Raw genomic sequence first — 5,280 nt, forward strand, 5'->3', positions numbered from 1 at the left:
TGCCTGTAATCCCAGCTACTCAGTAGGCTGAGGTGAGAGGATTGCTTGAACCCAGGAGGTGCACTCTAGCCTAGGTGATAGAGTGAGACCCTGCCTGGAAAAAAAAAAGTTTTAATTTGCTCATGGTTCAGCAAGGTGTACAAGCATGGTGGCAGCATCTGCTCAGCTTCTGGTGGTGAGGTCTCAGGGAGCTTTTACTCAGGGTAGAAGGCAAAGCAGGAGCAGGCACGTCACATGGTGATGAGAGAGAGAGTGGGGAGGTGCCACATGCTTTTAAACAATCAGATCTCTGGTGAACTCAAAACTCATTATCTTGAGGACAGCACCAAGCTATTTATGACTGATCCATCCCCATAACACAGCTCCCATCAGGCCGCATCTCCGACACTAGGAATCACATCTCAACATGAGATTTAGAGGGGACAAACATCCAAATGACATCACCAACACTTATTATTATTATTTTTAAATATGTAATTGCTCTGTTTTATTCCAGCTTACTTTAAAAAAGCTTGCATTAAGAAATATCTATAAAAATATTTTTAAGTGTGTAACATAAATAGAAAAGTATAATGGTAGTACTATATTAATAGGTAAAGGGAATAAAATTATATAGGATTAACATTCCTATAAAAAGCCAAAACAGAAAAATTATTCAACAAATTAAAATAGATGAAAAATATTCACTTAGAGCAAAAAACATTAAAGGTGGAATAAAGAATAAGATATATGCGACAAACACACAAACAGCAGTTGTAAATTCAAACATACCGATTCTAACATTAAATGTAAGTATTAATCAATGAAATAAAGACAGAGACTATACACTGGATATTAAGACAGCAGCAAAGACTGAGATTTTTACTACAAACTACAAAAGTTTTTGCATCCAAAGAAAGAGGATAAAAGGGGATTAAGAATTTGTAAACAGCTATCGTAAGACGGCTGGAGTGACTTACTTACTTATAATATTATAAGTATTATAATACTTATAATAATTAGCTTGAATTGTAGAAGAATGTGGCTAAACAAACATTTCCACTGATTATCATCTCCTTGGAAACACCAAATTTGACAATTATCTATAAAAGCAACTTTATAAGAACACAAAAATCAGGTGAGTCATCACAGTATTTGGTTTTAATGTCTTATTACTGAAAAAGGCATAAAAAGAGTAGAAAATACATTCTTGAATTGCCAACACCACCCCTCCCTTATTACCTGGCAGTGGCCAGATGGCTTAAAGAGAGAATCTGTGCATTGGGAAAGGGAGAGTGCAGTGATTGTGAGACTTTGCACTGAAACCCAATTCTGCCAACACTAGGCAAAACTTAGTTGATGCTAATGGAAGGGGCATTTATACCAACCTTAGCCAGAGGGAAATTGCCCCTTCCAGCAGTCAGAACTTGAGTTTCAGCAAGCCTCACCATCATGGGCTAAATGGCTCTGGGGTCCTAAATAAACTTGAAATGCTGTTTAGGCTCCCAAGACCGCAACTCCTAGGCAAGTACTAGTGTTGTGGTGGGCTCAGAGCAAATGGACTTGGGTGTCATGTGACTTAGTAAGACATTAGCTGGGACAGCTAAAGGAATGCTTGGATCACACCACACCCAACCCCAGACAGTGCAGCTCACAGCTCCAAAAGAGACCCCTTCCTTCTGCCTGAGGAGAGAGGAAAAAAAAAATAAAAAGGACTTTGTCTCACAACTTAAATACCATCTCAGCCAAAGTAGAATAGGGCACTGAACAAAGTTATGAGACTCTCATTACAGACTCTAGCTTGCAGACATTTCTAGAGACACCCTAGGCCAGAAATGAACCCACTGTCTTGAAAAAAAGACCCAGTCCTAGCGGTATTTATCACTTGTTGACTACAGAGCTCCTGGACCCTGAATAATTAGCAGCAGTAATCAGATAGAACACACTAAGGACCTTGAAGGAGACTCAGATATACAGGCTTCTGATGTAATCCAGCATATTCACAGTTTGAGAAAGAGAAAGGGAAGAATAAAAGAAACTTTGTCTTGCAGCTTAGGTAGCAAGTCAGCCACAGTGAAGGAAAATACCAAGTAACCTCTCAAGATTCCTGATTCTGGGCTTTGGTTGTTGAACAGTATTTTGGGACATATGCTGAGGCAGAAGAAAGCCCAATGCTTTGAAGGGTGAGTCCCAGGCCTGGCAGCATTCACCACAAGCTGACTGAAGAGCTCTTGATCCATAAGTGAATACCGGCAGGACTCCCATGGGCCTGTGGTAGTGGTGAATACAGGGAAAGACTCCTTTGCCTAGAGAAAAGGGAGAGAAGAGTAAGGAGAATTTTGCTTTGTAGCTTCAGTGTCAGTTCAGTCATAATATAATACAGCAACTGGTAGAATTCAAAGGTGTTCTGACTCAAGATATAGCTTCTGGAAAACATCTCTGGAAACACCTGGAATATAGAGAGACTTGCCACCCTAAAGGGAAAATCACAAAATTGGGTGACTTTACCACCTGCTTATTGTACTATAGCCTTGAGCAAGCATAGGCAGTGGCCAGGTAGTGGTTACAGCAGGCCTTCAGTCTGACCCAGCACAGCACCAGACCAACACTTATTGTTATCTGACATTTGATTATTACCCTTTGTTGCCATATAGTAGGAAATGCAGTATTTATTGTGCCAACTCATTGCTTGAAGGGACTAAACTCTTTACCTTCTGGATTTGAATGGCAACTATTTTCTCCAAGAATATTGCTGTATTTCATTTCATTTTATTTTTTTATTTCGAGACATGATCTGGCTCTGTCATTTAGAATGGAGTGCAGTGGTGCGATCTTGCCTCACTGCAACCTCTGCCTCCTGGGGTCAAGCTATCCTCCCACCTAAGCCCCCCAAGTAGCTGGGGTTACAGGCACACACCACCACACCCAGCTAATTTTTATATGTTTTGTAGAGATGGGGTTTCACCATGGTGGCCAGGCTAATCTTGAACTCCTGGCCTCAAGTGACCACCCACTTTGACCTTCCAAAGTGCTGGGATTACAGGTGTGAGCACCTGGCCTACAGTATTGCTACATTTTACAACATGACAGTCAGAGCTTCCAGGTAGCTGAACAAGCAGAGTTTCCTGTATGGTGGTGCACTGGGAAGGGCATGAAGGCTCCACATCCCTTATGCATCTCTTCTTCTGTATCCTTTGTAATATTCTTCACAATAAACCAGTAAACATAAGCTAAATATGTGATTAGTACTATTCTTCTTACCCTGGGCATGAGGATTCACTTCAGTCTCCCTCTGCCAATGATGAGAGGCTGGCTGATCATCTGTGTGCCTTTGGGTTCAGTCATCAAGTGTATAGTTTATTTATTTATTTGAGCCAGAGTTTCACTCGTCGCCCAGGCTGGAGTGTAATGGCGCCATCTCAGCTCACTGCAACCTCATCCTCCTGGGTTCAAGCCATTCTCCTTACTCAGCCTCCCCTGTAGGCTGGGATTACAAGCATGCACTAGCATGCCTGGCTAATTTTGTATTTTTAGTAGAGACAGGGGTTTCACCGTGTTGGTTACACTGGAATGGCCACCATCTTTTCAGCACCAGCTTTTGGCTCCTTGACCCACAAAAGGGGCTACTTGATGCTGCTCTAATGAGAAGACATCTGTCACCACACCCTCTTATTACTGTATTTGGGGTGTGGGTTTGGGGGAAGGGTTGCAATGCAGTTCCACGAAAACAATGCGAAGTGAGGCAGGGAGCATGAAGTCCAACTCTGCCTGCAGGAAACACAGTATCTCTTTCTCCGCTGTGACCCTGCTTAGTGTCCCTTACCTGGCTTAGCACTTTTTACCCATTTCTGAGTTTATTGCCCTCAGAGTTTTTAGAATAAACAGGGCTGGACATGGTGGCTCACTCAGTATTGAGAGGCTGAAGCTGGTGGATCACCTGAGCTCGGGAATTCCAGACTAGCTTGGGAAACATGGTGAGACAGCGTCTCTCTCTTGCTCTTTTTTTTTTTTGAGACAGAGTCTCACTCTGTCACCAGGCTGGAGTGCAGTGGCACAATCTCAGCTCACTGCAACCTCTGCTTCCCGGGTTCAAGCGATTCTCCTACTCAGCCTCTCGAGAGTTGGGACTAAAGGCACACACCATGATGCCGGGTTAATTTTTATATTTTTAGTAGAGATGGGGTGTGGGAATTAGCAAGTTCCTTTTTAAAGTTTTCTTTCTTGTTAAAGAATAAGTGTGCTAATAACTTTGTTAAGCCCTATCCTATATAGTTGTTAGACATGCTGTGCTTACAGGCACGTAGAACATTATAGGTCCTTGTACTTTAACCGAGATATCTCTCTGGATGTGCTCACAGGCATGTCCCAGCTCTCCATTGCTTTTACCGGTTTAGAAAAGTTTTAAGTTGTTAGCCAACCAGGTTCTAGTTTAGATTGTGAGGTCTGGCTCCAGCCAACGGAAAACAGACACAGCAGTAAGGACAACCCCAAATGAGTAAGGAATACCTTTATGTGTGTTCCCTTTGTTCTTTGTACTCTCATGGCAGGATGGCTACCAGGAGTATCGTTCCTGCAGTCCAGGAAGTAAAGATTGCATTGCTGAAAGATCCTTTGTCTCAGTGCTAATTTTTCTTTGCGGCACCAAAGAGCTATTTCCAACATCTATTTCCAACACGGGGTTTCACCATGTTGGCCAGGATGGTCTCGATCTCTTGACCTCGTGATCAGCCCACCTTGGCCTCCCAAAGTCCTGGTATTACAAGCCTGAGCCACTACAGCTGGCCTCTATTTTTAAAACTAAAAAAAAAAAAAAAAAAAAGGAATTAGAATAGTTAAACAGGTTTGTTTAAGGTCTTTGCCACCCCACAACATGGTTTGCCTATGCACAAACAACTAGCATTTTCCTACTTCTGTGGATTTGTGCTCGTCCTTCCTCTTACCTGTAACATCCTCACCTTCCCAAGTTCTAGGCATTTGTCCTTAAGAATCCTGTATTCTTGTAGCTGGAAGACATTACAGACCACCTAGTCCTTGCCTTTTGTTTTCAATTTGAGCAAACTGAAGCTGACAACTTAACTGCCCAAGGGTTACAATAAGCCATGGGTGTCTGGAGGATGAGAGCTTGGGCTCAGTGCTTTTCCCACCCCCTCGGATGTATTCTCCAGTTGCCCTCCTTCACTCCCTGTCACAATCACTGATGGCCTCCCTTTGTGTGGTTTACTCTGTGCTAAGCTGTCTTGCGATACTCAAATTCTCCTGATTATATATCCTTAAGTCTTGATGTCTTGTGCAGTGTGTCTC

The 5,280-nt window shown here is 42.7% G+C and overlaps 1 long non-coding RNA gene across 1 annotated transcript; it reads right to left on the reverse strand.

Moving 5' to 3' along the window:
• Positions 1–460: 460 nt before the first annotated feature.
• LOC128929460 (uncharacterized) lies at positions 461–4,776 on the reverse strand. Its single transcript, XR_013525796.1, has 2 exons — positions 4,486–4,776; positions 461–2,285 (listed from the first exon to the last, which is right to left on the reverse strand). It is a non-coding gene; the product is annotated as an uncharacterized LOC128929460 (long non-coding RNA).
• Positions 4,777–5,280: the final 504 nt, after the last annotated feature.

Source organism: Callithrix jacchus, chromosome 13 (genome assembly GCF_049354715.1).
Source record: "Callithrix jacchus isolate 240 chromosome 13, calJac240_pri, whole genome shotgun sequence".
In the NCBI taxonomy this organism is placed as follows: Eukaryota; Metazoa; Chordata; class Mammalia; order Primates; family Cebidae; genus Callithrix; species Callithrix jacchus.